General features: G+C 35.6%; 1 long non-coding RNA gene across 1 annotated transcript in view; it reads right to left on the bottom strand.

The window, feature by feature from the left end:
- LOC127171203 (uncharacterized) overlaps positions 1-18,438 on the bottom strand; it is a 131,840-nt gene that overhangs the window by 60,545 nt on the left and 52,857 nt on the right. The gene's annotated exons all lie outside the window — the stretch shown is intronic.

The raw sequence follows: 18,438 nt of genomic DNA, 5'->3' as shown, positions 1-18,438 counted from the left end.
TAAATAAATAAATAAATACATACATAATTTAATTTATTAAAACAAACAAATAAACAAATAAATAAATACTTACTAATTATTATTATTATTATTATTATTATTATTTATTTATTATTTAATTTAACAATTTAAGCACAGTAGTTTTAATTCACAACTAACTGTAAAGAAGTTTTGGTTTTGAGATTTAAGATTTAGTTCTGATTATTTGTTGTAACTGCAACTGTTTTTGAAATTATGATTTAAACTATGATTTACCCCATTTTATCACACAATTGAGACTATTTCTTGTAATTGTAAATATTTATCTCTTACAAACTGAATTTGTCACTATTCTTTTTTTAAAGGTCTTTGTCAAACATTCACATGTTTTATTTTATCTACATAAGCAGACTTCTTTAGGTATCAACTGACCGCCTTCTGATGTATTCATTTCATGCCTTCCTTTAAAAAAGAATGAGAAAAAAAAAACTATCATCCCTCCTCAAAATGAGATGTGTGTATATTTTAGTGTGAACACATATAATAAAGACCTGCCCTTATCATTTCTTTCCCCTCACTTAAGTATTCTATCATGCTAAGCAAATATACCTTGGAACTGTGTCAATTTGAGGCATCCGTTTCAATATAAAGTCTACAGAATGTGTAATTTCTACAAAGGCTAGCTGTTGAACACACACACACACATACACATTTACACACACAGGTTTAGTAGGTGGTGTCTGTCATTTCGCCGAAATGTCCTTCCTCCTGCTGGAAGCTAATGGTAATAAAGGTTTAGCAGCGGCCACACGTATCCATCCTTCTATTCCCCAATCAGTGGGGCAGAGGAAATGGACAACCTCTCACTGACTAGCAGCGTAATTACAAGCAACACGGCTCAGTGTAGGAGAGTTAAATACCAGTGTCTATATTTGAGGGGAAATAACATTCCTGGCCCGACTGACTGTGTGGGGAAGCAGAGTTATCATCATAATCGTAATTTTCATTCTGATGATTCTGAAGATATGTAGAAGGGTTATTTTCACAGAGCAATTTAGCCCTAATCTTGGTTTAAAAGACGGATGGGACCGAATACAAAAAAGATCATAAAGGTCGTCTTAGTTTAACAACCCATCATTGCATCCATCCATCATCAGTGATTTCGCAAAGTATGCAAACCATAATGCATAAGCACAGAAGCCATCACTGAATCATCGAGTGGGCTGCTTTGATAAATTCAGAACGAGCGGAAATGGATGGAAATAAAACGCGTACGGTGCGTCAATATGGACGTGTGACACCGGCCCGTGGCTTGTTTGGCAATCCTATTTCATTTCATTTCTATCAGGCCTCAATCCTGACTGCATGCAGGAGGTTGAAAAGGAGGAGGAAAAAGTCACTATCAGAGAAAATGACAGGAGATAAAAAGGGCAGGGACGGTGAAGATTACCCATGATTACCCGGGTGAACGCTACCGTGGGAGAGAGGGAAGCGGGGGCATGGAGAGTCAGGGAGAAATGGAAAGAGCGAGAGAAGGGGAACGGAAATGCAGGCGAGCTACTAAAAGCCTCTCCATGTGATAAAAGGAAGAAATGCTTCCGTTTGCTCTTGATCTTCCTAAATAACCGAACGACGCCGCGCTTCGTATCAGGCCATCGTAACGCAGCACCAGACAAATGAGCTTCGCTGAGAGCTCATATCCGATTCTCACAATTACATTTGCTGTTTATGACTTTCCCCCCTTTTCGGAATGACAGTGACTTGGTTTTTTTTTACAGGAAATAACAAGTATTATCCACCATCGTCCCACGCACATAATTGCACCAGCTTCTTTCATTCGCTCTGTATTTATTCTCGTTTGACTGTTACTGCAATACATTTTGCCTTCTCGCACAGATTTTCCACGTCGTGAATGTCACGTTTGTAGTGAAGATGGAGATAGTGATTTGGGACTGACCCGGGATCAGTCTCGGTTACGCCTCTTTCAACTGAATCCGCCAAAGAAAATAAATACAGCTGGTTCTGCGTCAGCAGCCTGCAATAACACAATAAGAGGAAAGGGACGTGAGTTTGGATGAGTCCAGAAACACACATTCGCACACTTACACACAAAGATGACATTTATGGTATGGATGGTACGCTGCGGATCGGGCTATACGCTCTAGCCGTCGGGCTCTACAAAAGTGGTATAAAAAAATAAGAAAAGGAAAGTGTTACCGGGAGGACTGCCAGCGCCGCTCCACAACACTACAGATAACAAAAAGCCCTCTCAAGACTCAATCTCAGCCCTTTATTTGTGCTTGTTTACTGTCGGCTAGAAACTCGCTCTGATAGTTTCAGAGTGGCCCGCTTTCAGGGGATGAGGCAGAAAAGCTGATGCTCTTCCTTTGTGCCATGGGTTTTGCTTGAAATGAAACTCTGACTGTCGGGTCAAATGACACATTTGAAAAGAAGCTCTGTCGAATATGAGACTCGCCAAGCTGCTAAATTCACCTTTTAACATTTCGTAAACCCATGAAATGGTTTGACCTGACCTATCTTGACACATTTCCATCTGAAACAGGATGTTGGGGTAGAAAATATTTTGGAGGACTTCGGATATTCATAATGGTCAATTAGTTGGTTTACATCGTAGTCTAGCAAAACCTTGATTTGCCACATGGTAATGCGACAAGATGGCAGGGGATACTAGTAGGAGAGACCATTTTCATGCTGAAACTTTCTGAAACTTCTAAAAATTAATTGAAAAAAATTAGCAGAAAAAAATATACTCACAAGGTATTAATGATGAAGGCATCAATATATTGTCTGAGGCCACATTAAAAAACGTCATGTAAACCTGGAAATAAATAAAGTAAAGGGGGAAAAAGTACTAAAATAAAATAAAAACAAATGTAAAATAACATTTATATATATATATATATATATATATAAATGTGCAAATGCATTTTCCAATATGATTTTGAAGTACCATTTCCATGGTAATGCAATGTCAGGTTTTAAAATGGTTTCAAAAGATGAATTTTGAGGTTTTAAACTTTCAATTGATATATGATTTATGATAATTTCTAAAACATGATAAGGAAAAAGACAACGAAAAAAACGTTTGGTGACAAAACTCCTGCTATGATGTAGATTTTTGAGGTGCACTCTTAATGGCTTAATGTCTTAATCTATTACTTTTCCTACATACTTTGTGACAAAAAACAGTGGTAAAATATCTATTTAGAAGTCTTAGACCTTTCCAACGATATATAGTTTGTCATGATTAGATTAGGATTTATTTGTAATATAGTTAATTATTGTTAAAATATATTACAGTTTAAATTATAATGATTACAGTTATATGTAATAATAATTCACTTGGTTTGATCATTTGTTATCTATTACAGTGACATTCATTTATTGTGTGTGTGGTATAAGTGTCAAAATACTGAAAACTGTAACCAGATCAACACTCCAACTGAGGCTTTAAAGTTTAAGTTTAATGAATAAAATAAAATAAAATAAAAAACAATTCTTAAATTAAATTAAATTAAATTAAATTAAATTTAATTTAATTTAATTTAATTTAATTTAATTTAATTTAATTTAATTTAATTTAATTAAAGCACGCACAAAGAAATGTTTTGGAACTTTTTTGGGGGGGAATTTTTTTTTTTAAACGAACTTCGCATTGTGATATTCTTATAAACGTGTCGACTTACATGGAAGAGAAAAACTTGTTAAATAAAGTTATTTTTGTTTTCTTTGTGCACAAAAAAGTATTCTAGCAGCTTAGCAACCTTAAAAAATTAAGGTTGAACCACTGATGTCACATGGACTATTTTAACAATGTCCTTACTACTTTTCTGGGCCTTAAACGTGTCAGTTGTGTTGCTGTCTATGCTGGGTCAGAAAGCTCTCAGATTTCATCAAAAATATCTTAATTTGTGTCTAGAAGATGAACGAAGTTCTTACGGGTTTCGAACGACATGAGAGTGAGTAATTAATGACACAACTTTCTTTTTTGGGTGAACTATCCCTTTAAAATGAATTAAATAACAAAAAAATGCAATTTTAGTATTGGCCTCCTACTTTTGGACCACGATGTATTTGGTCCTTTGCCGTGGAAAAGAAAGAATACCAAAATCCAGACTACAATATATACACAGATAATATTTCCATCAATCCCAATTTTTTCTTCACTACCCACTCACATTTCTTGCGTAACCAAACCAGATTGTGAGAGTGTTAGTGTGTGTTAAGAGGCTTCAGTCAGTTCCTCAGGCTGTAGATGACTTCAGTGAAATGTGTTTACAGATTTGAGAGACAGAGTCAATTTCAGCTGGCTTAGAGCATACTGACCCGACCGTGACTGACGCCACACTGTGGCCTCTGGCAATGCAGTAGAGTTATGGGATGTCCGAGTGGATTATCGGGAAAGAAGGGGGAGTAGCTTTTTTTCCCTCTCCATTGCAAAATGCATGAATTCAAACACAATTGCTCTTTTCCAAAACCCAGTGAGTTGCCCAGTAGGAAGTATTTCAAGTCATCATGGCATTATAGTGACAAGGTATGTAGAAAAAAACAAAAAGCCAAGATGGCTGAGGTCAAGGGTTCGATCTCAGAGAATGCATGAAAGGGATAGTTCACCCAAAAATGAAAATACTGATATTAATTACTCACCCTTATGTCGTTCCAAACCCGTAAGACCTTTGTTCATCTTTAGGACTTAAATTAAGATATTTTTGATGAAATCTGAGAGCTTTCTGATCCGCCATAGAGAGCATTGCAACTACCATGTTCAAGGCCCAGAAAGGTAGTAAGAACATTGTTAAAATCGTCCATGTGACATCAGGTTCAACCTTAATTTTTCAACATAGGCTCATTGGAAATACGTGCCTCTATATATAAGCACAATGTTACGTTACACTGATGTCATATGGACTATTTTAAGTTGTTAATTAACAATATATATAGTTTTGCATTGTTCCTTGCTTGTACTAAATACGGAATGACATAATTCCTGCCTAAGTAAAGTTTCCAAATCAGCCACTTCCAATTCTAGTTAGGATGCTGCCTTTGTAGACAGCATGACTCACTAGGTTTTGGAACAGAGCTATTGACTTTTATGTTTCAGTCTGGCTTGTGGAGGTCATAAAAGATGATGTGTGTGGATGGAGGAGACTGGTGTTTCTGGTCAGTAAGTGTGTGGTGTGAGAGGTGTGGCTGTAAACGTGATGCGTGTAAAAGTGATCTAAACCACACACAGACTAGTGTGTGTCTCCATCTCTGATGCTTTTGCCATTAAAGCACCTCTCTAGAAAGGCAAACACACAGTTTCCTTTATGTAAGAGGCTGTGTGAGAATTTCCTTTTGTTTATTTGGTCAAGACCAAGTATCTGAGTTTCCTCTCTGAGAATGAGACAAACAAACTCCAGCGAGCTGACAGACAGGTCTGAGCGCAGGCACACACACTAATGATGTTTTCAGACTCAATAATGCAAACTTGAAAATAATCCCTCAGAGAAAAAAAGCAGAGTATCTCATTTCCCACTTTACGGCGTGGGTGAAGTTGGCGTCAATGTGCCACCAGTTCTGCGTTTGCTCTTCTAATCCCTTTCAAAGGTCAAAGGTCATCGGGGGGTCACCGCATGCATTTGCTGCGTTGAGAAACAAGGTAATGGAAAAAAAACCTTTGACAAACAACAGCTCTCATTACTCAACTCCTCCTTTACCCATCTGTCCTTCCCTCATCCTCCCTCTCCCGTGCTCTCCCACACATTTTCAATTTCGCCATACCGCAAAATCTCATCACCTCATCCACCTCTCCGCTGTTTCTCATTCATTTCTCTTTCTCTCTCTCTCCCTCTGTTGACAGGCATTAAGGAATGGCATTAACTGACACTCAATCCACAGGTTGGTCCAATAGAATTCCTCTTTTCCACTCACTGTTAAATCCTGGGCTTTAGACGTATCACTTGCCAGCTGCCACTATCCATTCTTTTTTCCTCATACCTCTTCCCTCGCTCTCTGTCATGTGTCCATTTATTTTGCGTTCCTCTACTGATTTTTTCATTAAAGACGTGACTACAAATGGAAAGTAAGTGAAATTACAGAGGGAAAAGTGGTATAAAGTTTGGTGCAAAAGGCACAAGTTAAAGAATGGTAGATAAATGTGTGTAAAAGTTTCAATTCTGTCATTGTTTACTCACCCTAATGTCTTTACAAACCTGTATTCTTTTCTATGGAATATAAAAGTAATTTAGAAAAATCTTTACACAAATATTTTCCATACAACAACAGTTCATAGTCACCACTCAAACACACACACAAAAGAATCATAAAAGTATCACTAATAGTCCATATACTTTATTTTTTCTATAAATACTCTTCCTATTGTGCAAAATTCACTTTTATATGCTGTTTGTTCACTGATGTGTGTCCACAGTGTGTGCAAACAACCAGCCCATACTGGTAAAAATCCACCCACTTCTTTTTTTAAAATCCCTATAAATCAGAAGCAGTGTCTGAAAACATGTTGTTTCAAATTTCCCCCTACTGTGATGTCATAACAGGGGTAAGCCCCACCCACCCACCCTATTCGCCTTGAGCCCGCCCTGAATGAACCACACATAGTATCCCATGTTTATATCGTCAATATAGCTTCTATTTACATATTGTTTGTGCCACATAAACATTACAAAAATTGTTTCTGGATGTACAAATGAGATTCTCCAAAGATTCTCGGCATCTGAGCCACAGAGAACACTGCCGAAGTAAGTCTTATATATTTGTGCAAATTATTTTAAGCTGGACTGCTTCGTAAACAAGGTTCAGTTCAACCAACTCAATCTCATTGCAATTTGTACATATTTTATGAGGTGGCTAATTCGTACAAATATATACAACTTCATTCATATGAATTCGTAAGACTTTTGCTAAATCGTACGTATTTTATGAGTTCCCATTTCGTATGAATTCATATGAATGACCTACCCCTAAACCTACCCGTCACTGGGGTCTAGACAAATCGTACAAGTGAGGCCAATTTCTAATGAAATCTGTAATAACAAAATTAATTTGTAAAGGTGTATTTTCATATGTTTAATGAGGCTCAGAGGTGGCATGACTGCAATCAAATTCATAAATTTATGTTGAGATTAATGTTTTAAATATAAAATTTTGAATACAGAAATATTACATGATTTAAATAACTGAAAAGCTCCTTAAAAATGAAACTAAATCTGCCAGTAGGTAGCGGCAAATGACTGATTTAATTACTGAATCATTCCTTCATTTGATTCATTCAAACGGCTGATTTATTCAGGAATAAAGCAAGTGACTGTCTTTTTGAATAGGAAATTGAATCATTGACTCAGTAGATTCATTTAAAAAGGCACATTCATTCATAAACGAAACACCACTGTGTTTGAATGGAGTTGTGCAGTGGCTAAGTTGTGACTTATATAGAGCAAAATCAGGCAATAGTGTTATAGGCAGCCAATGTAAGTCACTTAATATTAACTTCTTGTTTATTTAACTGTTGTATTACATCAATATCTCATTTACAAACTCCCTTACAAATCATTAAAAGCTGTCGCTCATCTTAGTTCATCACAATCTTACAAAGTTCCATTATAATCAACAAAGCTCTCTACACTGCACAATGAATCTCTTATTTACACTCTCTCTACATGTTGTTTATGAAAGGATTTGTGAGATACATTACTCAACTTTGCAAAAATACATAGAAACCTTTGAAGTTCCCCTCAGCACAAACACAAATATGCTGATCGGGTCAGTCACACTGGCGCTTCTAAATATTTGTTCATAGTCGCACGCAGAAGTTTTCAGTCCTGTCATATCCACAATAAGTAAGAATCTCCTCATATTTTCGGAATGTTTCCAAATCACGTTTCCAGATGTGGCTAAAATTATCACTATATGTTGTTTGTTTTATCCGGAAAACGATCACTGACTGCATATTTCATAAATAAAAAAGGTTAGGACTTATGCATGTTCTCAATTTCATACAGTTAGGTGAAACGTAGCGGCAGGGGCACTTCGTTGAAATTTTATAGGTGGCACTATGAGCCATTTTACCATGCCCGATTCTGAAACACATATCAGATGTCAATTTTCACCAGTTCTGATACGTGTGCAAAGTTTCATGAGATTTCGAGCATGTTTAGGCCCTCAAAAATGTGTAATAATAATAATAACAACAATAATAATAATAATAATAAACAATCCATCGGTGCTCAGGCCCTAAAAATGGGCATAATAGGTCCCCTTTAAGAGCCAGATTTACTGCCATCGCAAACCATCATTTGGCGTTAAAATAGTACTGTCAGAATTTATTAAAGATGCGCAGTGAAGAATTAGCATTTAAAGGCCATGGACACAGTTACTTTTGCACCTGATCTTATTGAATATGCATTAGTAGGAGTTTCCCTTTCAGACGCAAACTTTATGTTAGGAGACTGTTAAAATTAATCACGAATAGTAATTGACTAACGTTTGCACTTGTCAAATTACTGGTATTTGCGGCAGTATTTAATGCCCAAAAGCATGTCTTAAAGCAGGCGGTAATTTGTGCTGCTCTTGGTAGATTGCGCTGATCATTATGTAAATGATCAGGCTGCATTTGTTCTTTAATCTGCACACTGTCAGTAAATCACACATAGAAGTTTTCCCTCCCATCAGCGATTTTATGGAATTGCACTCTAATGCTAATTTGCCCTGTTTAGTAAATCTGGCCCCAAGTCTTCTGAAGTTTTACAATTGATTTATGTGAGAAAAGGACTAAAATGTAAACACTAAACACCTCCTGAGGCCAAACAATGATTAAACTGAAAACATTGTAATTTATTTCATTCTTAATATTGATTATTTTATTATCATTTAATTCGATTTTTGAATTTGTTGTGAAAACTATTCCTATCTGAGCTGCCAAATAAGAATTGGCGATTAGATTGTTGTGACACAATAACTAAGATTTCTGAGCTGTTTTTGCAGGTGTGTTTACATTACAGAACATCTATAGAGCATTTCATACTCTTTTATTTCAAACAAGCAAAATAAAAGATAGGTTTTTCATGATACGGTTCCTTTAAGTTCAAGTAAACCAAAGGACAAAAGCATTTATGCCTTAACATGCTGTCTAGGGCTTTGCTGATGTCTAAGGCATCATTCTCAAGTCACTTGAACACACTTTTTTTTTTTTTTTTCTCACCAGACAGCACAAACACATTTCATTTTTCAATGTTTTTGTTACAGAAGTGGTATATGTTGCTATTTATGTGAGAAAGAGATGATTAGCCATCCTGTCAGTGTATTGAAGGGACTACAGCTTACTGAAGAGTGGAGGACAGACACTTTATTAGCTACTCTTCTGTACAGATGGTGTAGAGCAGGCGAGTCAGGCCCTGTGGGATCAAAACCTGGGGCTTGATTAAGCACCAGACCCAGCGAGGGTGCGCATGAGTACGGGGCCACCTGGAGGAGCTTCCCCTGGAGGACTGCACTCCTAACCCTGGCCTCCCTCCGCCTCTGTCAGGAGACGCCAAGGACACGAGCATGAGAATGCTGAACAAAGCGAATTGTGTTGCATCATATAAACATATAATTTTTAAAACCGTTCGAGCGGGGCGGAGGGGTGAAACGAAATAAATAGCTTTCCTCACTATCGCTTAATAAAATGTTAATCTGTTTGACCCTGAAACTTCCACTTACTGCCTGCCGCCCGGGTCAAACAGAAGGAGGGAGTCGCTCGTGATTAAACCTGGAGAATATGTCTGAGCAAACAGAGGAGCACCGAAAACATTCCAGAGGAAACGAGACTAGACGAGAGGTACAGTGCCTTTCAGAGGCAAAACGCCTTGTCAAAATTGTGTCGGGAATGAGTTATGACCAGAATCAGATCTCTTAGGCCCCATTTACACCTGGACCGCATTCAAAAATGTGGTTTAAATACACTCAAGACCAACCACGACTGAATCACTAAGAATACATTTGGAGATGATCTGAATTCTGAGTGCATTTAATAAAGGTTTAAATACAATTTTGGTTTCGTTATGCGCCCTCAACTAGATAAGTAATATTTAATGTGATCACGCTGAATATAATCATATAAATCAAGTTTGACGGACTGAGCCTTTAACACACACAGTGCTTCCTGGCTTTTTTATTTTATTCTGCTCAATATATAAAAAAAGACACTGCACTCACCCGATTAGTCAACAGTATCTGATTAGCCTACATATCAAATTATTTCACTAGATTAAACATACAATCTAATTTCTGTAATTTTAAGTGAGCACTTTAGAACTTTATCTGTTTTTCATCACTTCTAAAATCTATTTAGAGAGGTTTTATCTATTAAATGGGTAAATGCAACGAATGACAGAAAGCATTTTTAATGTTTTTAAAACCTATGTGACAAACATGTTTCACTGAACACAACCTCCCATTTAATATGTTAATGCAGCTTTAAATTTTGTGCAAGTACACTCAAAAGTTTGGGATCAGTAAGATTTTTTTTTTTTTTTTTTTTGAGTCTCTTACGCTCATCAAGTCTCAATTTATTTAATTCAAAATACAGTTAAAACTTTAAAGAGTGTTGATGTGGTTTCAGCTTTCAGTATTTTGACTCTTACACCAACAACTATGAATAACATTGTAGTAGATAAATTATCAAACTAAGTGAATTATTACAAATTGTAATAATTCTAATTTAAATTGTAATTTATTTTCAAAATACAAAATACATTTTAAAATATATATATATATATTTAATTATTAATTATTTTGTTTTGTTTTGTTTTATTTCATTTCATTTTTGGACTCTTATACCACACACACAATGTATGACGATCATTGTAATAGATAAATTATCAAACCAAGTGATATTTTTTTCATAAAACAATGGTAGAAACACACTTTTCAAGCCAACAACAACAACAACAAAACAACACAACAAACATAAAAGGAATGTTTTAAATAATAATAATATAAAAAAAAGATATACTGCTAATTAGTCATGAATAGTTAGAATAAATGTTCATTTGCAAAAACAGAAATCTCATTTTGTTTTTAATTTTCAAAAATAATGTTTTTTTTTTATTATGTTGTCATGTTTATATTGTTTTATTGTGTTAGTTAGCTGAATTTTTATTTATTTATTTATTTATTTATTTTTGTCAAAATAACCCAAGCGCAGTTTAAGATTAAGATTAATTGGAATGCACAATTTAAAAAAAACATGATTTCTGAAAATTGTTAAAAAACGCGTTATCTGTTTTTGCAAATGAACTCTTCAGATAAAGAGTTGTTAAGAAACTTATTACTGGTTACTCTGCTAGGAAAGCAGTTCAAATTTAAAATTCATTGGAAAACTAGCTTTATGTTACTTCATGTAGAGAGGGAGAGAAAAAAAACTACCATTATTTGTTTGCAGACATCACCTGGTTTGATGCGTTGTATGCCACTATATATAATCAGGTTGTGTATATGATGTTCAAGTTGTGTGTGTGACTCATGATGTAATTCCCTGATTCATACAGTGCCGTTCCCAGCATTTCACCGCAGGAATGCACAGATAAGCATCGTAAATAAACATCTGTCCTCCCTCTCTCTCTCTTCCCACTCTCTCCCTTTCAATCTGTCCATCTAACAGCCCATTCCTCCCACTGCTCCTCCAATAACTCTCTCCCTCATTCGCTCCTAAAGGGTCCTCGGTGCAGTAGATTATGGATAAATCACCTATCTACCCCTGCAAAATCTTCAAATGAATACAGGTGCTGCCCACACCTGAAAGGAGGTTTTTTCTCTAATCTCTCATTCTCTCCCTCGTCTCGCCATCATTTTTAGGAGGAGAGAGAGCCATCTTGCTTATTGCATTATTTACAAACCAATTTAACGGTGTTCTGCTCTGTGAATAACCATTCGCATCCGCCCCCGTAGGACAGATATTGCTAAGAAAGAAGGGGAGGAACTGGGAAGAGAAAGGAGGAAGTAAGCAGACGCGGAGAACTTGTGTTTTGAAATGAATCACTCGATTACAGCTTCGAGCATATGGCGCACCGTCATCACCCGAGATGACGCTAATAAAACGATGGCGAACGCAACTGACGTGCTGCCATAGTCAAAGAGCCAAATCGTCTCTGATAAGCACCTGTCCTGCCGTTAAGTCAGAATAAAGAGGTTCGTTAATGATGTATAACAAATTCACTGAATGTGCCGTGGAGACGCGACGCTCTCGGCTCTGCCTCTGAAGTAGGTGAAAAAATCTTTTGAAAATAGTTTTGTGCTTGACAGCTATTTTGGTGGATTAATTGTTTCCCACACAAGTGTTTTCTCTTAGACAAATTGTTTGTTAATTAGAAAGAAGTGTGTGTATGTGTGTGCGCACGGTTGCCAGCGGGGAGTTAGAAAGACCTAGAGATTGTGTGTTTTCCTGTCAGTGGGGGTTTTGAGAAGATTAAAAGACAAAAGAGCAAATAAGTGCTGAGACCAGCAGAACGTCAGACTGTGAGAAAGCAGCCTCTACAGTGTGCTTTAATTTTAGTATTTTTTGCCCAAGCAAAAATTCAGTGGGGTCCAGTGTTATTTTAGACCCTACTGACTTTCACTCTACAGACTAAAACAGTCTTCAAAACACCTTTTATGTTCTGCACAAAAAAGAAAGCCATATAGGTTTAGAATAACATAAGGGTGAGTAAATGAAGGCAGTTTCTTGTGTCATGACTTGCATATTATTGCAAGACAATTTTTTTTTAAATATTTCAGCAAAGCCAACAATTGAAAAAGAAACAGTCAGTATTGGGGGTAACGCATTACAAGTTATGCAAGTTACGTAATCAGATTACTTTTTTACAGGGGTCATCGGATGCAAAGTTCACTTTGTGGCATCACACCGACAGAGGCCACTCCCACAATAGTTGATTGACATGAGCATCTTTCCTCAGATCAGCTGTAACAGTTCGACCTCTATTGTTTCAATGCCGGAGCAGGGATGTAAGTTAGACAAGAATATCTCCGACTGAGCGACTGAGGTGTTGTGTTGCTAAATGTAATAATGAACATAGTGGTCGTCATATACTCCCGACATCTGAGCTGCTGAAGATGCAGTGGATTACGTTTGTTTGTGAAGGGAATGCGCCTCCCGATCTACATATATCCGTCTATGTTCGTGCAAATCATTCGTGATCCAACTTCACCTACATCAGAAGTGAGCATAAGTTTTTTTTTTTTATGAATTAGCTTGCAAGTTTAATGGCTAAACGTGCTAAATGCAGCTAAAGTAAACAGTCTCTCAGGGCAGCTCGTCGCTCCACAGATAGTAGAAAGGTGTGCAGCTCATTTGCATTTAAAGGAACAATCCATCAGAATGGGATGATTTTTGTAGAGCTCATTTTGACACGGTAAAAAGGGTGCTGTTTTACACAACCATGAAGAATTTTTAACCAAAGCATATTTTAGACTTTTCATTAAGACCCTAAAGAATCATATCAACTTGTGGAAAATGGGCATCCGATGACCCCTTTAAGTAACACGTTACGTTTAAATTTAGAAGAAAAATTCTGAGAAGGAGAAGGAGAAGTTCACTTCCAGAACAAAAATTTACAGATAATGTACTCACCCCTTTGACATCCAAGATGTTCGTGTCTTTCTTTCTTTGGTCATAAAGAAATTATGTTTTTTGAGGAAAACATTTCAGAATTTCAGCTTCAAATGGGTCTAAATGATTTACACAGTGTGAGGTCGTATTTATTTTTTAACGTGTGAAAATATCGGACAAGAATTTCAGACTCTGTGTACAAGGACCTTTACTTTTTAAAGTAAATAACACCAGTTACTTTGTTTTCCCACGTATGGACTGAGATCTCCTGTCCCCATGTTGAGAGAAATCAGGAGTAAGTGCAGAAGTGTTGTGTGCACCATGTAAACATGATTTTATTGTAGTTCTAGACTAAATGTGAATAATTCATCTCACTTGCACAAAAACAGATTCAGCATTCCTCTAAATTAAAAAAAAAAAAAAAAAAAAAAGGCAGCGGCTATTTACACGTGACAATAGCATATTTTATTTACACTAAGTGAAAATAGTGATAGATGCTATTTACACTAAGTGCAAACAGCTATAGATTCTATTTACACTGTTAAAATAGCAGGATTTTCTGCTATTTATACTACTTATTGCAAATAGTGGCAATTATCTGTACCTCAGTATTGTAGTACACCATAAAACAGTATGCAATAATAACGTATTGAGCGCAAACTATAATTTTAATTCAAATTATTAAATGGATGCCACCTTATTGGGACAATATAAGCCTCCTTACACCTACCCTAACCCTACCCGATAGTTTATTTTCAACTTTTATTTCTTTCATTTTTATTGAAAATAAATGCATTAGATATGAGATATGAAAAGTGAGGGGGGAAATGGAGTCAAACCCATCAAAAATTACTACGCCACTTGTTTTACCATATAAGACACTGTCTCTGTCAAGTCTTTTGTAGTGTTGACTAGCCCAGTCACTTGTTGGTGGGCAGAGTGTAAATAGGCTCTGCCAACAAGACAGGCTTGTAAATAGACACTCCATTATATATATATATATATATATATAAAAAAAAAAAACTGTGAAACGGAAACTCAGAATATTGTGATAATTAAATGTTACCACAAATACATCCTTTATGTATTTAATCCCACTTCAGCCAATGCCTTTTCTGCTGATCTTCAATGATCCAATTCAACTATACTAATAAGCAAAAACATTGGTTTCTTCTTTTTCATCTTTTCATCTGTCTTTTTTCAAAAGAAAGTGCTGAACTTTTTTTTTCTCTTGTGTCCTATTCTTCATGCAATCCAAAATGGCAGCACAGCTGAAAGGTTTGTTTATGCTCTTTGAATTTACATTTCCTTCAGCATGAGGCTTAATCATTTCACGTTTGGTGTAAAAGGGCTTTTACATTTGCCAAAAATAGAACTTTTTTGAAAGCCCAGGCCAGATGAGAAAAAGTAACGCAAGCGTAACTCAAAAGTAATGTAATTAATTTCCATAAAAAGTAACTAAGTAATGTAATTAGTTTACTTAGGAAGTAACACAATATTGTAATGCATTACTTTTAAAAGTAACTTTCCCCAACACTGAAAAGAGTACATACAACCGGAATATGATACAGCATGTGTTTTTTTTTTGTTTTTTGTTTTTTTATTTAAATAAAACAAACAGTAAAAACAGCAATATTGTGAAATTCTTACAATTAACTTCTGTATTTTAGTATATTTTTAAATATGAAAATGGCAAAGCGGAATTTTCAGCTGCCATTACATCAGTCTTCATCATCACATGATAAAATATGCTGATTTAGAGCTCAGTAATATTATCAATGTTGAAAACTGCTGCTTAATATTTTTTGAAAATCATGGCAATTTTTCTTTGATGATTCTTTGATGAATAGAAAGTTTTTAAAAAAACAGCATTAATTTGAAATTTATATTTTAACATTTTTTTGTAACATTATATGTCTTAACTGTTCCTTTTGATCAATTTAACACTTCCTTGCTGAATAAAAGTATTACTTATCTAACTTTTGAACAGTAGAACAGCTTTGATTGGGTAATCTAGGTGGACTAATACCACCTTGGCCTTTATATGGCCCCGCACCTGGATATGACATGATTTCATATTTTCTTGGAACTGGCTAAATATGTCCAAACAAGCCTATGATTCATACTGTATATGCAGGGCTTATGTTATTGGCATCATCACTAGGATATTGCTACATGAACTTCACTGAATTCATTACAACATTTGCAGTTTGAGAAATCACCCAGGTTGTCCACAGTTTAAGTAAAACAAGTGTCCTAACAATTAATGTCAGTTAAAATTTTATTCAAAACATGGACGTTATCCATTTGTCAAAGGTATTTCAAAAAGATAAGATTACACAAAAGGTCACACAAAAGTTGCAGTTTGATCCCTGTGATTCCAGAGAACCGAGTCCTTCCCTGCTATTATTTTACCCTTAGGGCAAAGCTTCCCAGACACATATTAAGCTCAGTCCCAATCTAATAACTGTTCTAAACCATGCATCATTACTTAAAGCACAAGATTAGCCTGTCCAGGAAATGACGCCATATCCACTCACTAAAAAGTCTGCGAATGAAGAACAAAAATCATCCTGGAGAATGAATTAAAGTCGAATCAGCTGAAAGATCAGTGGTTAGAAGAGCGTATATTGAAGACTGGACGGGCTCTGGTAACTTATTACATTCAAATATATGATTCACTACTTCAAAATGACAAATGATGAAATTACTAAAGATTTTCCTGATAACAGTGTTCTTTATGAAAATGACAGAAGCAGCACTAGAAACAGAATAAGCTCTGAATGACTTGGGGCTTTTCTGTAATAATATTTCGCCCAGAAAAAGTACAAAATATTGTGCATTATTTACAACAGCACAATATATTTAATGAGATATTAACTTAATATCGCAATATCGCTAACTGTAAAACATCCAATATGTGCATGTCAGATTTCTGTGACAGATAAAGACTCATTTTGATTGATCTCTCTTTCCATCTCTTCTAAATAAAAACACATATACGCATTTCCCCACAGCAGAATGAATGGCTTTGATAAGCCCCTATAATACATGAGAGACCCTAAATCAGCGTGACCGATCTGCAGCGCAGCGGCACGAAGGCCTCACTATCCTGAAAGCAGGCCAGAGGAAACTGCCAGCCTCTGAGCCAAGATGGCCGCCGGCGCTGGTTCCTAGCCACTAGGAAGCGCCCAGAGGCCCAACTTCCTCTGGCGCCAGCCAATCTGAATCCACTCGTATTTGTTTTGCAGCGGTCTCACGGCCCCCGTTTGTGTATCGGTTTCCCATTTGCAGTCTCTCTAAACAAGCATGACCTGCGTTATAACTGCCCCCTTCAGAGAAGAAGGGAATTAACAAAAGTAATTCAAACCAGCGTTTTGCGGCGTTCGGGAAGAATTTAGCGTATTAATGAAAGCATTTCGACTTAGGTGTACCCCAAGGAGCGAGAGCGGGAAAAAGACAGAGACAGAAATAATAGAGAGAAGTCTGGATTGAGTTAGAATCTGAGGTTGATTTGAGTCGATAGCGGTCAGAGCACAAAGCGAAGGATTCACTTTTAGTCCGTTCGCTACAGGAGGGCACATAGCTCTGAGCCCTACAGACTAAACACACAGCATGCATCCACCCAACACTCACAACTACAGCCATTCTTACAGTCACAATACTGCCACGAAAACTATTCAGCGCTACTTAAAACAAACACTGCTGCACCATTACTGCATAATCTACTACTAAAATTACTGTGCATTTTTACAATACTTCAGTGGGACTAAAGGCAACCGCAGTGAAACTGATCATCTATGCACAGCAAAAATGTGACCCTGGACCACAAAACCAGTCATAAGTAGCAGGGGTATATTTGTAGCAATAGCCAACAAAACACTGTATGGGTCAAAATTATTGATTTTTCTTTTATGCCAAAAATCATTAGGATGTTAAGTAAAGATCATGTTCCATGAAGATATATTGTAAATTTCCTACCATAAACATAAAAACATAACATCAAAACTTAATTTTTGATTAGTAATATACATTGCTAATAACTTCATTTGGACAACTAAATGCGATTTTTTCAATATTTAGAATTTTTTTTTTTTCCCAGATTTTCAAATTGTTGTATCTCAGCCAAATATTATCCTCTCCTTACAAACCATACATCAATGGAAAATTTATTTATTGAGCTTTCATATTTTTATTTTGCATTTTTTTCATATTTTTTACTATAAATCTCAGTTTCAAAAAAACTGACCATTTTGACTGGTTTTGTGGTCCAGGATCACAAATGTCCTGATTTATAAGGTCATCACGTACTATGACAAAATACTTAACGTAAATTAATTTAATCTTATGACCATTTATTATTTTTTTTTACAGATCTAGGAAGCAATTCCTCAGGTTCTACAGCCTACAACAGCAAAATAACAAAAAAAAAAAAAAAAAAAAAAAAAAAAAAAAAAAAACAACAATACTGTCCAAGCAAATTCATATGACCAACAGTATTTTATTTTATTTTATTTTTACAGTAAGCAAGAAATAAAAGAAAAAAAGCTTTACTAGTATTTTTTTTACTTTTAGAAAATAGGCAAACTGAGAGGTTTATTTTAATGGACTTTTAAATAAAATAACATAAAAAAATAAAATAAAATAAAATAAAATGTGAAATCAGCATAAACACCAAATCAGCATATTAGAATTAATTATTACATATAAAATATATTTAAATAGAAAACTAAAATTAAAATATTAATTGTAAAACCACTTTAAAATATTAATGTTTTTACTGTGTTTTTGATCAAATAAATGCAGCATTGGTGAGCATAAGAATAAGAGATGTCTTTTATTGAAAAAAAAAA

This window comes from Labeo rohita, chromosome 9 (assembly GCF_022985175.1).
Source record: "Labeo rohita strain BAU-BD-2019 chromosome 9, IGBB_LRoh.1.0, whole genome shotgun sequence".
Taxonomy (NCBI): Eukaryota; Metazoa; Chordata; class Actinopteri; order Cypriniformes; family Cyprinidae; genus Labeo; species Labeo rohita.
This window is presented reverse-complemented; position numbering and strand designations above follow the sequence as displayed.